Here is an 18,399-nt window from a genome sequence, read left to right as displayed (position 1 = left end):
GAGGGGCCAAACTGGGGTGGGACCATGTGGCCCCGCCCCAAACCAGGGAAGTCCCGCCCCCAGGCGGGATATGGCAACCCTAGATCCAGGTGTTGCTTCTTGGGATCAGGGTATAAGAAACTCAAACTCTGCAATCCATATGGATGGAAGATTCTGTGGCATAAATAATAATAATAAAAGTTTTATTTTTATACTGCCCTTCTTGCAATCAGGGCGGTGTACAGCATTATACAAAACATAATACATACAATAAAAAACATTTACAGTTAAAAATCACGTTATAACCAATTCTGGCCAGCTTGCCACTGCTGTCGGGGGGGGAGACTAACTGGAACCTGCATGTTTGCCCTGGGATGATTTCTGTGTTAATAAAAGAGCCAAAACTTCTTTGTACTCCATGCTTTTATGCACAGGATCAGAAACTGAGTGTAATCACCAGGCAGATTGATTTGAGAGCAAGCCACATTGAAACAAGTGAGACATCTGAATAAACATATGTAAGATTACCTTGTATATCCCTGACCTTGGATCTAAAATATTTTACACGTATTTCCATGGCCATTTGGAGAAAAACCATTAGCACTCTTAATCTCGTATTACTGGGGAAATCACAACCTGTCCTAATGCATCATAGTAGTTATTTGGAAATCCAGTGTGTTTGTTTATATGGCCATTTGGAAGGGACCAGCAACTTCCTGGGCTATTCTCAGTTATTTCTTTTTGTGCCCTTTCCCCCTAAGTTAAGATGCTTAGGCTAAGATTCATTTTTGACAGCAAGCTCATATCTGCATGAGCTGCTCATGATCTACGGTTTATAGCATCATAAAAATTATCAGCTTGTTTTATAGCATGTTTTCCTCTCCCTGTCAGATTAAAATAAACCAGGTTTTTCAAATAAATTTTTGCAGCATTCTTGAAAGTTTATTGCAAAAGAAAGAAAGAAAGAAAGAGAAAAACCAAGCCTCTTTCCAAACATTCTTTCTCTCCCATGACAGACATCCCACTGCAAGTCAAAGGTCCCAGGATGTGGGTTATGCTAAAGAAAGGGAAGGAACTAAAAGAGGATGGGGGAAATGGGCAAGGGTGAAAGGAAAGAGGCCCAGGCTAAGACGTTTTGCTGCGCGCTGTCTTTCTTCCAAAGATGATTGGGTTGGCAGTTGAATTTCTTTTCAGCTGATGGTGATGGGAAACCTATGGTCACATAGCTCTATCCTCCAAGGGTGGGGAAAAGCACAGAGGCCCAATAGAAATAGCTGGGATGGGGAGTGGAGATTGCCACAGCCACTGGTTATCATCCCACAGTATCTGGCACTTAAGGCAGCCACCTCATATTGCCTCATGGTACGGCTGTACCTAGTTTAGGATTTAAAATGGCATCATTGCTGTCTATTCCAGCTGGCTAGGGTTGCCACATCTCAGGGCATGGCTCCTCACTTCCAGTCCTCAGGGTGGCATGCCCGGGGGGGGGGGGTATCTCAGAGTGGGAGCACTGCCTTGCAAATTGTCTGTGTGTGTGTGTGTGTACACACACACACACACACCTCATTTATTATGCTTGGTGTTTTTTATTTGAGTGGCCTAAACTATGCAACTGTGGTACTCTGTGCATCATCATCATCATCAACATCATTTATATCCCACCTCTTTCCCTCATTTGTTATGCTTGGTGTTTTTGTATTTGAATGGGATACTCTGTGCAACTGTGGTACTGTGTGCATCATCATCATCATCATTTATATCCCACCCTTTCCCCAGTTTGTGATTCAGGATGGCTTACGATAGTGAAAACAGATATCATTCAAAATTCAAACTGTACAAAAATTAAAAAGCATTTTAACAATCAGGAAAATTAAAACCAATTAAAACATGAACCATTTTAAAAAGAACAACAACCCAAGCAAAAATTCAGCACATTATACAAGACCTGTTTCTGGTTTTTAAAAAATAAAACAATTTTCAAAGGGCAATACATTAAAAAAAAGTCTTCACCTGCCTGTAGAAAAGGGGGACAAGGAGAGGACCAGTCTAATCTCTCTCAGGAGTTTCAGAACAAGGAAGCATCCACCAAGAAAGCCCTTTCCCATATTTTCCCCACGTGTACCTGTGAGGGTGGTGGGACAGTGAGCAGGGCTTCCTCAGCAGATCTCAAAACATGGAAAAATTTGAATGGGAGAATATGGTCCTTCAGATCATCTAGACCTGATGTATAAGCCAGGCTTACTAACATCTCTGAGAGTTCAGTTCCCCTTTGTAACATCACCAAGGCCCTCTGTGACATCACAAGTGTTACCCTGGTACAGTCCTGAGCTGACAACTGTTCATTTGTGGGTGCTTGCTAGTGACCACTGAGGGAAGAGTTCTGTTTCTTGACACCATACTGTGCCTTAATATCTACCACCTAACTTTGCCTAATGGGCAGAAAAGGCCTGGAAAGCAGGGGCTTTCTTGGAGTCCGTATCAGTAAAATCTACTCCCTGTGTGATATCTCTGTTCAACACTGCAAAGTGTGTTGTGTGCCATCAAGTCATTTCCAACTTATGGCAACCCCAAGGCGAACCTATCATGTTTTTTTTTTTTTTTTTTTTTGGCAAGCTTTGTTCAAATGAGATTTGCCATTGCCTCCCCCTAGGCTGAGAGCATGTCTTCCTTGTAGAGGCTGGGAAGGATAGAAAACGAAGAACAGAAATGGGGGTCTGCATGAAATAAAGATGAGGGCCACATGAGACCCAAGAGCTATACAAGTCACTCGCCATTGGAATACAGGCTGAAGCAGTGGTCACCATCCCCACCACTTTGCTGTGAGAACTAGGACATTATCACACCAGGGCCAGTGCAGCAGCAATTGCAGTAATTTAAAGAAAGAGAAACAATAGCAATAGAGTGCTCTATATTTTCACACTTTTGTGCGAAAACGCATGTCAAAAGCCCTAGAACTGTGCAATTGCTTTCTGGTTATATCAGTGATTTAATTGATGTAACATAGTAACTGATTGTTTTGCGCATTTGCCGTTTCCATTTTAAATTTCCCGGGCTGGCTGGTGCAAACCCAATTAATTTTAAATAACCCGTGCTGCTGCCTACAGCTGCTGGCAAATACAAAAAAAGTTCACTGACTGGCCCTCTAGCCATTTAAACTGTAAATAGCCCTGGCTGGTGCCCGCAGCTACTTGTAAATCCCAGCCAGTTTTCTAGACATTTAAAGTTTAAAGTTTTAGCCCTTCCCCTTTAAAATGCTTGGGTTGCTTTCCCATTACCATGAATGAAGCACAATTGCTTTTCACACCCTTGCAATCGTGCTTCAATTACCAAGGCTTTTCACAAGATATCCTGTGAAAGGTTTGTTCCTCTTCAGTTGCTGGTTCTTCCGTGGAGAAGTCCAGATTTTGCCCAACGTCTTCTGAAAATCTATCCTGTGATCACACAATTATCTCTGGATTTTACCTTTTCCTTCCCCCTTCACCCCCTGATAATGTTCACTCACATTGTTATTTACCCTGGCAAGCAGAAGCTGGTGCCAGCTGTAGCAAAGAAACTGGCAAACTCCCAAGGGAGCCAGGAGAAGGGCAGCCTGCTAGTAATCTCGAGCGCAAGTTGCATTGTGGCGTGGGTGTTTGGGGGTTAAAAATAGACACCAGATATTTTTTTTTCAGTTAGCAAATGTGGAGGAGGGAAAACAGAGCACTGTTTACCAGGCTCAGTGCTTCCCCCCAAGAGACACACATATTAGTCAGATCAGAGGAGAGCATAACTCTGTGTGTACGTGTTGTGTTTCAATCTTGGAACATCAGTTCTATAGACGTTTCATTGTGTGGTCTTTTAAGACCAACAAAAAAAAAAAAAAAGAATTAAAATTTCATGTAGCAGAATTTCACCAGGGAGTGTAGAGAAAATTGCACCCCATTTCAAGATCTGGGGCCCATTCACATTACAGAATTATAGCACTGTGATTCCACTTTAATTGTCATGCCAACATTTCATAGAATCAGGAACATTTAGGGAGCGGTATTTAGAGTTTTCAGCCTCTGGTGAAAACTTTCGGTCTGGCTGACTATAACCAGGGGTCCATTCACATTACAGAATTATAGCACAATGATTCCATTTGTGTTGCCATGGAAACATCCTATGGACTGTTGGGATTGGTAGTTCAGGGAAGGACATTTGGAATCAGGAGCAAGGGAGATCCTCTAGTGCCTGTGACCAAACTATAACCCTCCCCAGGATACCATAGAACAAAACCATGGCCATTAAAGTGGACTCATTGTGCTATAACTGCATAGTGTGAATGGATCTTTGGTCTTAAGCATGCATACTTGTGGACAATGGACCCTCTCTGATCTTGCATAAGACCAAAATACAAAGTGTAGGAAGTTACTTTTAAAAATTAATCAATTACAACCATGGTTCCGAGGCCTCATAATAAGGTACTGCTATAATTAACATAGCCCCGTACAGACAGGCCAAAATAAAGCTGCTTCGGGTCACTTTGGATGTATGCTGTTTAAGTGATGCATGTGTCCTAAGAGTCTGGAAGCTGCACCAAAGCCATACTCCAGTCCTTAGGGACTTGATCATCCATGGATTTTGGTAACCAGGAGGGGTCCTGGAACCAAAACTCAACAGATGTCCAGGGCCCACTGTTCTAATAAGTGACATGATGTGTTCTTTTAAAAGTAAATGTTGACAATTATTTGCTTTTTTAAAAAAAGGAAGAAGGTCAAGATCTGTTTGCTTGTGATTTGGGTATGTCTGCATGTCAGAGTTATAGGGGTTTCTTACCACTTTAATTGTCTTGGCAATTACATCCCTAGGGAGTTTTGTAGTTTAGTGAATACCTAGAATACTCTGATCAGAATCCCTTGAGTACACAGACTGCAAATTAAATTGTATAATTCTGTAGGCAGATAGGTACTCAGATTACTTTGGGAATTGTAGTTCAGGACAGTGGTCTAGCATAGAGTAACTCTTCAATCAAACTATAAATCCAAGGGTTTCTATAGCATGGAGGTATGAAAATCAACAGTTTATCAACTGAGCTAACTGTGAAATACACTCTTAATGAGGCTACATCCCTGTAACTTATTAGATTTACAAAAGAAAGGAAGTTCTTTTTCTTTAAGTTGCTACTGCAATGAAATGTAATGCTGCCTTCATTTCTGGAAAAAGAAAATTACATGCAAGTCATTATTTGTAACTAGTTACTTGCAATCTGTACCCAAATACTTAGAAACACAAGTCAGGTATATCCAGAGTTGAGGAATCATTTAATTCCAAATTGCAAATGTTTATCTTGACAAATGACTGACAGTCTTTGTTCCTGGCCCATCCAAAACCCTAAGCTATGGCAGTTGCTTGGGCTTGTTCTTCTTTCTTTCTTTCTTTCTTTCTTTCTTTCTTTCTTTCTTTCTTTCTGCTGAAGCAAGAGACTTCCTGTTTGACTCAACAGGCTCGGCTGTTTGTTCGCAACAACTGAATGAGGCTGTTAGTAATTAAAGCACACGGACTTCCCAGAAAGTGGCTTAGACCGGATATCCTTCATCAAAATACCCTCGGCATCGCTACCTAAAAATAACTCCAGCAGAACAGAAACTAAATAAACAAGAATGAGAAGAAAGGCCAGCGCCAAGCTGCACACACTGGCTTCCTGGGACAGGGTGCGGCTGCTGAAGAGGGTGCTCACTTGGCCCAGAAGAGGGGCAGGTTGAAAGGGTGCGAGGAGATCTTTTGAGAATCTTGGTTCTACTGTGGGTTGTGGAGAGAGGATTGGCCCTTGAGCAAGGAAATGGCTCAAGGTGGGACTGCCTTTGAGGAACTCCCCCTTGTAAGCTTTTGTGGTACCCGCAGGGAGCTCTCAAGGATATATGAAAACGATTGACTTCCACAAACATGGCAACATGTTACAGTGGTCAGAACTGCAACCAAGAATTAACAAGGTTCATATAGAAGTTACCTCCCTCCTCTTCTTTCTTTCTTTCTTTCTTTCTTTCTTTCTTTCCTTCTCTTTTTCTGATCAATCTTACTGGGTGCTTGTTGAGACAAAAGCTCCATACTGTACATCATCTTGAGCTTATTGGAGGAAAAGTGTGGTAGTGATGGTGATATGACTGCTACTAAAGGTAAAGGTAAAGGTATTCCCTGTTGACAACGTACTCAAGTCATGTTCGACCATAGGAGGCGGTGCTCATCTCCATCACTAAGCCGAAGAGCCAGCATTGTCAGAGATTACTCTACGATCATGTGGCTAACATGAATGCATAGAATGCTGTTTCCCTTCCCATCAGAGTGGTACCTATCTATCTACTTGCATTTGCATGCTTTAGAACTGTTAGGTTGGCAGAAGCTGGGACTAGTGCTGGGAGCTCACCCCATCATGTGGCACCCAGGCCTCAACCTGCCAATCTTCCAATGAACAGAGCCAGCGTCTTAACCACTGGAGCCACTGCATCCCAATTATGACCGCTACTATTATTACTAATATCCTTTTGCTTCTCATGTGAATGGTGTGCTTTGCACTCCTAGGTTTCCATGTATACACCACGTACATAGGTAGCAATTGCAAGAGTCCCTGCAGTTTGGTCTCCTAGGGTCATGCTGGCTGGGTGAATCTGGATGGTGGTGGTGTGGTGTCTTTAAAAATACAATAACTACAATACTGCAGTACACTGTTATAGTGATGTTATTCCACTTTTACTTTTATGTCTGCCTCCTGTGGAATCCTGGGATATGCAGTTTAGCGAAAGGCATTTGGAATTCTCAGACTTAGGCCTCACTAAACTATAAACCTGAGAATGTCAAAAGAGACAGCCATTGTAATAAACATGGAATCATAATGCCAGGAGTGTCATAAGGGATGTGCAGGGGGTACGGACCACACTGGTTGACACACCAGTACCTGCTGGTGGGACTAATGCAGCTGCTGGGCGAGTGAGAAAGGATGTTGCTTCCCTTTCTCACTTATGCAGCAGCCATTCAAGACAAAAGTTTTGGATAGGAGGCGTAGGGAGTCCAAGCTGAATTGGATGTCTGTCTCAAAGTAGTGCAATGAGATTTTAACCATTTTTCCTCCATTCCTATGGCAACCTCATATTCCATCCCCCATCTTCCTATTTGCATTAGAAGAAAAGCAGTTATTCACATAAAAAGAAGTGTTTCTAGCAATACAAATCACATAGTGGTGGGAGTTAACATGGATCACAGCAATGAGGAAAGAGTTAAAATTCTCATACCTATCACACTAAGACCCAGATCAGTTTCCCTGGGACTGCTGTTTACTTTGTGTGTTTTTTTTTTAAAGCCAATCACATAATTATTGCATTAACTGTGTCTAATTTAGCAGGGCTTGTCGACATTGTTCTTCTGGAAATCACATCTTGGATGAAAATGTAATCCAGAAGTTACTGTGACTGTGAATGTCCTGCTGTGCAATGACACTCTTGCACTCAGTAATCTGTTGTTAGTTTTTTTAATTATTAGCAAGTATATTTGTGTGTATAGATGCAGATACATGCATACATATAAACACACACACACATTAACAGGCACAGGCAGACATATGTACATGTCACTTTGAAAACCATGGTAATGGAAGGCAGTGTTCAGCATCTGTGCCTTAAAACATTTGTATTGTGTGAAAAACCCTGGTTAGTATTTGGATGGGAGATCATGAACAAATACCAGGTGCTGTAGGTTGTATTTCAGAGGAAGTAACTGGCAAACTACCTCGGTGTATTCCTTGCATAAAAAAACCCTATGAAATTAACAAAGTTGCCATAAATCGACAGATGGCTTAAAGGCACGCAGACACACAAACACAGCATGGGGAATATTTTGCAGGTACAGCTTGCTGCAAACTAATTAGATGAACAGAGCAGTCCCCTACAATTTCCCCCCATACCATACCAGAATTTGGAAAAGTTACATTTTTGATATATAGCTCCCAGAATCCTCCCGTGGCCATGCTGGCTGGAGGATTCTGGTCATTATAGCCCAAAAGGTATTTTTTTTCTATGCTCTGTTCCATATGACAGTTGGAGGCTCAGGAGGTGTCCTCTTGGGTGTGACCACCCTGGACATTTCTCATTTGTGTGTGCACTTGGTGTATCCAATATAGGCCTCAGTAGGCAGGGCTAGCCCTCCCATTACAACAAGTGAGGTGGATGCCACAGGCAGCAGGTTTTGGATGTCAGCAAAGGGCAGCAAATCATTAGCTGTTTATTTGTAATTGTTGCTTTTTTTTTCCTGCTTGGGGGATTTTCTGCCTTGTGAGCTTAAGGGAACTATGCTTGTGAGTTTAAAGGAGGTACCCAAGACTTCAACTTGGGTGAATGGGAAAAGGCACCATTTGCCTTGTGCTTCTGACAGGTAAATGTCTTGGATCAGCCCTGCCAGAGTGTTGCTAGCCCAGGTGGCACAGAATGAGAGGGAAAGGCTGATCTACTTTATTTACTCCAGGGAGCACAGCTTGTGCAGGACATTTGATAGCTCTGGGACACCCAAGCCTGCTTTGGTGCCATTAGCTTAATTAACTTACTGGCTGCCATGAAGACAGTGACAGAACGGTGAACATTTTTTGTGGCTCTGGCTTTGTGATGGGCCATGGATGCTCCATCTGGTAAGAGAGCCTTTTTGGGAAAGTGGGGGGGGGGGCATAGTAGATCCAGGAAAGAAAGAAAGGGTGGTTTGCTGAAGCGGCTGATGGAAAAGAGGAAAAGAGATGCTAAGTTATACTTCCTGACATTCCCTCTTCTGCACACTGATGGAAGGGGCAGGAACCCTGTCCCCCATCCTTTTCTTGTCTCAAGTCATTCTAAAACATAGGGGGGGGGGGGGTGGAGCTGTAACTTGTTGCTAATTTACTTCTTGAAGGAAGTAATGTGCAATTTTAGCAATGTTCTTCCTGCTGCAAGAAAGTCTTTGAAATTGTGCAGTTTTAACTGCTATTTGCAGTTTGGAACTTACAGTATTTTGCGCAAAAGTGGCACAGTCGTTTTCTGTAGAAAGCAGCATTTTCTGCCCAGAAAATAACATTACTGCACAGAAAATGCTGTCTCCTGTGCATAAACTGATACTTTTTGAATAAAAATACCTTGTCCCAAAATAAAATAAAAACCAAAAGCCACACATGCATTTTTTGCACAGAATAGTCCCCAATTCTAGCAATTTCTGAACCAGAAATAGCCATTTCAGAGGCCGAGAGTGTGTGATTTGCCCCCAGAGCTGGGATTTAAACCCTGGTCCCCCAGAGTTCTAGCCTGACATTCAAAACACTACATCATACTGGGTCCTTAATACACATATATAGTTGTTAAAATGGGACAGATTAAAAGAGCTAATCTTCTCCAGGTCTCTTTTGCAGGCTGACTGTTGAGCAGATCAGGGCATGGAGAGGAGGGGGAAAAGATACAGGCATGAGATTGTTGAAGTGTGTATGTGTCTGAGGCCTCGAGCAAGGACGAACAAGACAGAACTGTTTCCACTAGACTGGGGAGAGGACATCTCTCCACTTTCATTTCTCTTTCACGCCCTCCCCTAAACTTGCTCCCTCCATTTCTTGTTTGGTAGCATCACCAAGGGTTGCAGGGGAAGGAGGGGAAGAATGTTTTCTTGTTCTATAAGTGGAATGGGAAGACGTATCAGGTGGATTTGATTGGTTTTATTCCACAGCTGGGGATATATGTATCCCTGTTGGTCTTGTTGGACTGCAACTCCCATGAGACACAGCAATGGTGTCACTATGGGGATGCATTGGGTGTGAACCACACCAGGTGACACCCTAAGGGGGTGGCACCACTGCTTTTCAAACATTTGCATTTGTGCAGAAATGGGCTGTGGCATTTGCCTGTTTCCATTTAAAACGCTTAAGAGATGGAATGAGTGGGATTCAGTGGGAGAAGAAAGCAGAGCCCAAGTTTTTAAAAAAATAAATTTCAAATTTCATAATTTAATTTTTAAAATAAAAACAAGTTTTAAAAATATTTTTGAAAAAACATCACATTTTACCAAATTTTCACTTTAAGCAGATGAAACCAGTAGTCTGACTATGTCTGACAATTCACACTCCTCCCCACTCCTGTTTCTGGCTCCTGTTAGGTTCAAAATTAGTCCCAACAACTGCACAATGTGTTTTCACAAAAAATTAGATCATTTTGCATCAGGTTTTATTTATCACAGACAAGCTAATTTATTTTTTAAAAGTGAAATAATGCTGTCCCCCCCCCCCTTTTTTTTTTTTTTTTCTTAAAGAGAATTCTCTTAATATGTGATGAATAATGAGACTGTCAGCTTCAAGGTTGGATGCCTTCATTCTGAAAACAGCCCTGGAAATTTTCCTAGTTCTGAGTGCAATTTGGAATGAAGACCACATGAGAGGACAACATGATACATAACACAGGGCTGGAAGTTTCCTCAGTAGGAAGGAAAGAGACAGACAACGTGCAGAGCAAAAAACATTTAAAACAGTGTATGTTGCTGTTAAGCGCATGGCTGCTGGCAGCAGAAAACACATTACCTTATGTTTCTGCTTCTCTGTGTCCCAGAAGTGCACTTCACCAGCCACTCTTAGACTTGACACTTGGGCTGAAGGGTTATCAACCAGGTTTCCTGCACAGGAGACTACAGTGTGGTCCTTCAGACCCAGCTTTCAAGGGGAAAACTCTGTTTTCTTGGGATTTATCCCCAGTAAATTCTTGTCTCCACTTCTGTCCCTGTTTTTTCCTTCCTTCCTGTCAGGCAGATTACGCTAATACCTTTAAGAAAAATAAAGACTGTGTGTGCTGGAAATACTCTTCTCTAATGTGAAGTCGAAGGCTTTCACGTCCGGTATTCATACTTTTTGTGGGTTTTTCAGGCCATGAAGCCGTATTCTAGAAGAGTTTCTTCATGACATCCTCTGAAGATGCCAGCTACATTTGCTGGTGAAACATCAAGAAGAAACTCTTCTAGAACATGGCCTCATAGCTCGAAAAACCCACAAAAAACTCTTCTCTGACTGTAGAACTTTGAGATGCAGTGGTTAGAATGCCAGGCTGAGACACAAGAGGCCCTGATTCAGATCTTCAGGCAGCTAGAAAACTCAGGGATCTTTGGGAAGAAGCAAATGGTTGGTGAACCTATGGGTTTCCAGATTGTTGGATGGGAAAACCCATCAGCCTTAGTCAGCATTGCAATGGACGAGAGATGATGGGGGGGGGTTGCAGTCCAACAGTATCTAGAGGGCTGCACATTTCCTACCACTGTTTCCCATGTTTTATTCTTTTTGCAAAAAAAAATCCCCAAATACCTAAAATCCCATGACTGTTGACTTTTGTTTCATATAGAGGCAACCTATATCCTTGAAGAAGATAAAAATTGCAATTATCTGGCATTTTGTCCTCTCAAACCTGGCCACCACTACTCATGTCCTGGCATCTGGCATTTGTGGTAGCTGCCCCCCTCTGCCCAGCCCTGACATTACAAAGTGACCTGGGCTTAGTGCTAAACAGGTTTATCACTAGTCTAGTTCAGAAGCCAGTTGAGGAGAGACTGTTGAATACAATGGGATAAGAATTATTCAGCCCTCCAGATGCTGTTCGGACTGCAATTCCCAGCATTTGTGGATTAGGGGTGCTAGGACTGGCAGTGGCATCAGTAGAGTTGGTGTCACATGATGTGGTAACTCATGGTGTCATGCCATTGACCTCCTCCCATATCATGCCATACAGCCTCCTTAGTAATGTATTTTGTACTAATGTTACTCGTAAAGCATAATTTCCATATATTATTGAATGTAATGGCAAGAGTAGTGCAACGTAGCCTGGACAAAGTTGAGTCTTCAGAAGTACATAACAGTAGATAGGGCTGCTGGTATAAGAACAGAGGTGCTACATGTCTGGAAGTAATAAGGTGCCATGTGGGTATTTATTATTTATTTATGTACAGTACTGCACTTATATCCCACCTTTACAGTAAGGGCTGTTCGACAGTGGAACACACTCCCTTGGAGTGTAGTGGAGTCTCATTCCGTAGAAGTCTTTAAACAGAGGTGGGATGGCCATCTGTGGGGGATGCTTTGATTGAGATTTCCAGCATGGCAGAATGAGGTTGGACTGGATGGCCCTTGTGGTCTCTTCCAACTCTATGATTCTATGATTCTGTGAAATGGTATCCAGTGGGTACTGCCACCTTGACTATTTTTTTTTAATTACTTTATTATGAAATTAAAAACAATATACATACATTTTATACAGTTCATTATATGGTTGCATACAGTACACATGATATAACATACATATATACATGCATACATACATAGCTTGTTACAATATACTAACCCCCAACCTAAACCCTGACAAACAAACATAAACAACTAAACATCTACTATAAAACATATAGAATTGACTTCCTGAAGTTTACTAATACACTCTTTCTTGTCTGTATATGAGAATTAAAGACAATTTAAGCACTCATCTTTCTTATCTTCCAAGGAACTGTCTTCCGCTTTTTAAATCAGAAATTTATATTTACAATTAGTACAACTGAGACGCTTCCAAAATCTAACTACCGAGATATGTATTTATAGTAAAATAAACATTATATCTTCAGAAAATTATATATAATTCCCCTTATTTCTTCATTTCCTCTGTTAAGAAGGTACATCTTCTAATATAGAATAGAAAAACAGAATGTTAGTTCGCAAGTATTATCAATGCAATCCACATCTATATAAAGTTTTAGCATGATTCAAACAATCTTTAATCTAATCTAAATCACATTTAATGTTTTTCTTTTTTTCCAGGAACTCAAGGAAGGGATTCCAGGTTGTTCTGCAGTTTTCCCATGATTTTCCTTGTGCCAAACAGGTAAGTTTGTCCATTTCAGCCATGTCTAACACCTTTAATATCCAGTTGTTGCACTCTATTTTCTCCCTACTCTTCCAATTTGCGGCATAAACTAATCTTGATGCTGTAATTAAGTAAAATAATAGCTTCCCATATTTTTTATCTAAGTTATCGTCCGATATCATTCCTAAAAGATAAAATTCTGGTTCCTGCTTAAATTTATAGTCCACTATTTGCTGTATCCATTCGTGAATCTGTTTCCAAAATTTTTTTGCATGCTTACAGTTCCACCATAGGTGGAAGAAGGAACCAGGCACTTCCCTACATTTCCAGCATTTAGGGTCATACCCTTTGTATATTTTTGCCAGCTTTGTTGGGGTCAGATACCAACGAAATTGCATCTTATAGTAATTCTCCCTCAAAATATAACTGGTTGTGTATTTCATTCTTATTCTCCAATTTTTTTCCCATTGAGCCAACGGTAATGTGTGTTGAATGTCTTGTGCCCATCTAGACATTGCTACTTTAATATATTCTTCCTCCATCTCTTGGGTTAACAATAATTTATAAAATTTAGCTATTTTCCGAGGCTTTTTCGAGAGGAGTAACTCATTGAACTCGGATTTATTGATATCAAAACCAGGATCTGCTTTGTCTAAACCAAATCTTTCTTTTAGCTGCCGATAAGTAAACCAGCTTACGTTCAGTCCTTCCTTATTGAGTGTTTCATGAGGTTTCAGATTTACATTGTTTGTTGCCTTATCTATTGTCAGAAGATGATAGTAATTAACCCATGTTCTTGGTAAAATATTTTGGTTTGGGTGGAATGCTTCGTTGGTGGAAGCCCATAAAGGGATTTTCGCTAACAATCTAGATTTATATTTTTGCCATGTTATTATCAAGGCTTTCCTTATACAATGATTCTTAAAGTCCTGGTTTGCCTTTAGTTTCCCGTAAAAAAGATAAGCGTGCCACCCAAAAAGATTGTTGTATCCCTCCAGCTGAAGTAACGGTTTATTTTCCAAAGTACACCAATCACTTAGCCATTCCAAGCAACATGCATGGAAATAAAGTTTAAGATTAGGGATTGCCAAACCTCCATTATCGACACTGTCTTGCATTTCCTTCAGTCTAACTCTTGCTTTTTTTCCTCCCCAAATAAATTTGGAAATATCTTTATGCCATAGTTTAAAGGGTTTTTCATTGGTTAGGATAGGAATATTTTGGAATAGATACATTATGCGAGGTAAAATATTCATTTTTATTGTCGCAATTCTATTTAACCATGATAAGCCGATTTTATTCCATTTTTCCATGTCTTTCTTAATATTTTTCCAAATTTTTTCGTAATTATTTCGGTAGAGATCTCTGTTGTTTGTTGTAATTTCAATTCCTAAATACTTAATTTTATTTTTAATTTGATATGTGACTTTGGATTGTAACTCTTCTTTCTCTTTTGCTGACATGTTCATTACTAGCATCGATGTTTTGTCTTTATTTAATCTTAACCCAGAGGTCATTCCAAATTCATCCATAATTGCATTTAAGTGTGTTATGTCTTCAGCTGGGTTTGACAGTGTTAATAGCAAATCATCGGCATACGCTCTAAGTTTATATTGAGTTGTTTTAATTTTCACCCCTGAAATCTTATTGTCTTCTCTTATTGTATTATTAAGTATTTCCAAGACGATAATAAACAATAAGGGGGAGAGGGGGCAACCCTGTCTAGTACCTTTCAAAATGTTAATTTCTTTGGTTTTTTCTCCATTTACAATTATTTTTGTTGTTTGCTTTTGATATATGCTATTAATCCATTTCTGAAATTTTTCCCCGAAATTCATTTTCTTTATAACTGCTTTCATAAATGCCCAATCTACATTGTCTGGAAATCACAAAAAATTAAGGCTAATTTTTTGTCAATTTTTCTACCGTGCAATTCTATTAAATTCAATATATGCCTAATGTTATCTTTTATTTTCCTGTTGGGTAAAAACCCACATTGATTTTCGTTTATTATATCTTTGAGGATAGATTTTAGTCTTGTTGCTAATATATGAGAAAAGAGTTTGTAGTCAGCATTAAGTAGAGCTATCGGTCTGTAATTTGTTAAATCCAGCGGATCTTTATCAGGCTTAGGAATTAAGATTGTATCTGATTGAGTCCAGGAACCAGGAAGACCATCCCGCCATGCAATGTTCATTACCCTTAATAAATGGCTTACTAATTGATCTTTAAAAGTCTTGTAATATTCTGAGGGGAAGCCATCTGGGCCTGTTGCTTTACCCTTTTTGCTTAATCTTATTGCCTCCGTTAGCTCATTTAAAGTGATATCTTGATCAAGTAATGTTTTTTGCTCATTCGTGAGGATTTGAGTTGTTTTATTTGTTAAGTAATTTATAATATTTACATTTTGGGTATCAATTTTAGTCAGTAGATCTCAATTTTAGTCAGTAGATCTCACCTTGACTATTTTTGATGGGATAAAACTTAACACATATCTTTCAACTCCTCCATACTACCAGTTGCTATCCTTGACATTACATTACAGAGGCGGGTTACAGACGGGCAAAAAGGGATGTACTCATGACGTCATGAAGGTAGAGCCTTCAGACGGGCTTTACCTGAATGCCGCCATGAACACGCCCCCCGCACGCCCCAAGCGGGAAGAAGCGGCATTAAAAAGGTGCTGCTTTTTTCCGCTTCTTTTCTGTTTGATGCGTACCTGCGCAGCTCCGTCTGTAAGCCCCTGCACAGATACGTCAGAATTGCTACGCCGCAAATATAAGTTGCCAGTTTAAAAGCTCCATGTCAGCTGCATCGCATAATGGGTCGGGTTCCCGGGACATGCGTGATTTGCAGCCAAGCTTTAATTGCAACGTCCGCTGCCATGCAGCTGTGGAAGCTGAGGCACAGCTGTGGCGCATTTTAAGCCTCGTAACCCTAACCCTAGAGCCACTTGTGCGCATGCGTTGCTAGAACCGCGGGAAGTTGTAACTTTTGCTGGCGGATGTTTTGGTTGTAGAAAGTGAAAAGGGAAAGTTTGGGATTTAAAGTGACCCCCTACACACATTCCTGCGCCATTCTCACCTGGGAACGGGCACAGTTTGGCTGCTCCTGGCACAGCTGTGTGGCGGCTCCCCTTTGCCACCAGGCAGGATGGCTCAGCCATCCACCAGCACCCCGAAAAAAGGCAGGGGGACGTCTTGGTCTCAAACTGAGATGGCTGACCTCATAGCTATATGGTCCCAGCCAAACATTTTGCAGAAACTGGAGCAGTCCTACCTGAATGCTGACACATATCGAGAAGGGGAAGAAGCCATGAGAGCTGCTGCACCGGTACACCAGAATTGCTACGCCGCTAATTTAAGTTGCCCATTTAAAAGCTCCATCGCATAGTGAGTTGGGGTCTTGGAACATGCGCAGTTTGCAGTCAGGCTTTAATTGCAACGTCCGCTGCCATGCAGCTGTGGAAGCTGAGGCACAGCTGCGGCGCATTTTAAGCCTCGTAACCCTAACCCTAACCCTAACCCTAGAGCAACATGTACGCATGCGCTGCTTGGAAAGTTGGACTTTAAAGTGCACCCCTACACACATTCCTCTGCCATTTTCACCTAACAATAAAAAACGCTAAAACTGTAAATATTGACATATGTACAAGGGAGGTGAGGGGAGATGGCAGGGGGACAGCGGTGGCAGCGGAGACAGCTGTGGCTGCGCATTGCAGATTCAGCAGGAGCGCGGGGACCAAAGGAGAGGAGGCATCTATGATGCTGCTGACACTGGCAAAGTGCAAGCGGACAAAGATGCCAACACCAGCTGATCACCAGCTGGCAGGAGACCACCTTTGTTTTAAAGGGGCTTGGGCACTTTAAATGTGCCCATAGGCTTTCTGCCGCCGCTGCTTAGCCCTGCGCAGCTGCGCATTCGCCAGCCGGCAAAGGGGAAAAAAAAGAGACCCCGGAGCTTGAATGTGCCCAAGACCTTTTGATGCCCTCTAAACTTGCCCCCAAAGGCAAAGGGCAACTAGAGAGGGCCTGGGATCAAGGGGCAGGGAGCACTGACAAGGCACTAGGTCCCATGATGTCCCATAAAGACATCATTTCGCCTCCCAGGGCATGTGTTCTCTCCCAGCCCTATCTACTCTATTCTACCCTTCCTGTTCTCTCCTCCCACCATGCCTGGCTCACTGGTCCCCAAACCAGCAATGTCCAAACTCTGTCCTTCCAGGCGTTTGGACTTCATCTCCCAGAATCCCCAGCCACCTTGCCCTGTGGTCTGGGATTCTGGGACATGAAGTCCAAATGCCTGGAAGGACAGAGTTTGGACATTGCTACCTCACACCACTCCTGCCTAGCTTTAGACTGCACAGTTGCGCCTCATTCACACTCACAGCCACACTGCCGCAGTTGCGCATAATTAACCACACAAATTTTTTTAAAAAATAAAGTTTTTTATTAACAACAATAACAACAATAAAAATCTTATTTACAACTATTTACAAAGGGAAGAGGGAGGGTGAAGGGGGGATGGCAGAGGGGGCAGGGGAGGGAAGCTGCTTCAGGGAGGGGGAGGAGGCGGTGGGGCGGGCAGCCGGCGGAGGAGTTCCTGGAGGGTCTCTTCCATGGAGGAGACTCTCTCCGCCAGCTTGTCCACTTTCTCCTCCAGCGCAGCGAACCTCCTCTCCGTCCGGTTCTCTGTGGGGGGAAAAGAAAGAGGATGGTTAGGATCAGCCTGTGGAGCCCATCACCCACTCCCACAGGCAGGGTTTCTGGGTGCCCCCACTCCCTTCCCTGGGTTCACCTCTACACTTACCTTGCTGCCGGGCTTGGAGGACACAATCCAGGGCACTGGCATCGAGGGCCAAGTGCCCTGGCTCTCCTGGCAGGCGGCGGCTCGGCCCAGGCTCCTCTTCCTCGGCGGCAGCAACAGCAGCGAGGACTTCAAGCCCTGCAAAAGAGGAAGGAAAGGCCCAAGTTACCATGCTGACATGGCAGACGAGGGCACAAGTGTCGTGGGGGCTGCAGGCAGGCAACCCCCACCCCTCACCCTGGGGACCTACCTGCCGCCAGAGGAGCCTGCTCTGGCTGCGGAGGGGCCACAGCAGCTGGTCCTGGCTGTGGCCCACCCTCGGGGACATCCTCGTCCCCCGAGGATGGTGGAGAGGGCGACCTGGCAGGGTGCCCTCCCTCCCTCCGCCTTCGCCTCGGCCGCACGCCTGCAGAAGGGAAGAGGAGGGATGACATTGGCACCATGCAGGAAGGAGAGGAGGGCAAGGGAAGGGTCAAGGAGGGTAGGACAGGGCATGGCAAGAGCTCTGGCTTACCTGGAGGACGGCGATCTTCCGGTCTGGGCCGATCTCCCCTGATCCACAGGTCCTTCAGCCGCGAGAAGAATGGTGGCTGCCTGTCAGCCGGGGGCGCCTCTCCGAAATCCTCCAGGGTTTCAAAGAACGCTGCCTTCAGAGTTTTAAACTTCACTCTGCATTGGTGCAGCGTTCTTTGAAACCCTTGGTTTCGGAGGGCACGAGATGCCTCGAGAAAATGCCCCCGGTTGGGCTTGTTGGTGCTAGCCATCACCCTCCTCGCGG

General features: G+C 42.9%; 1 protein-coding gene across 4 annotated transcripts in view; it reads left to right on the top strand.

Annotated features, from left to right (window-relative positions):
- The window catches only part of HDAC7 (histone deacetylase 7), a 266,897-nt gene that overhangs the window by 34,459 nt on the left and 214,039 nt on the right, over positions 1 to 18,399 (top strand). The window contains exon 2 of one of the 4 annotated variants that reach the window (XM_042448008.1): positions 12,770 to 12,833. The exons of 1 other annotated variant lie outside the window; for it this stretch is intronic. The gene's annotated coding sequence lies outside the window, so the exon portion shown is untranslated. Of the gene's footprint in view, positions 1 to 5,688; positions 5,707 to 12,671; positions 12,834 to 18,399 lie in introns of those variants that run through there. 2 more of the 4 variants (XM_042448013.1, XM_042448011.1) reach the window with 2 other exon arrangements.

Source organism: Sceloporus undulatus, chromosome 2 (genome assembly GCF_019175285.1).
Source record: "Sceloporus undulatus isolate JIND9_A2432 ecotype Alabama chromosome 2, SceUnd_v1.1, whole genome shotgun sequence".
NCBI classification, from domain to species: domain Eukaryota; kingdom Metazoa; phylum Chordata; class Lepidosauria; order Squamata; family Phrynosomatidae; genus Sceloporus; species Sceloporus undulatus.
This window is presented reverse-complemented; position numbering and strand designations above follow the sequence as displayed.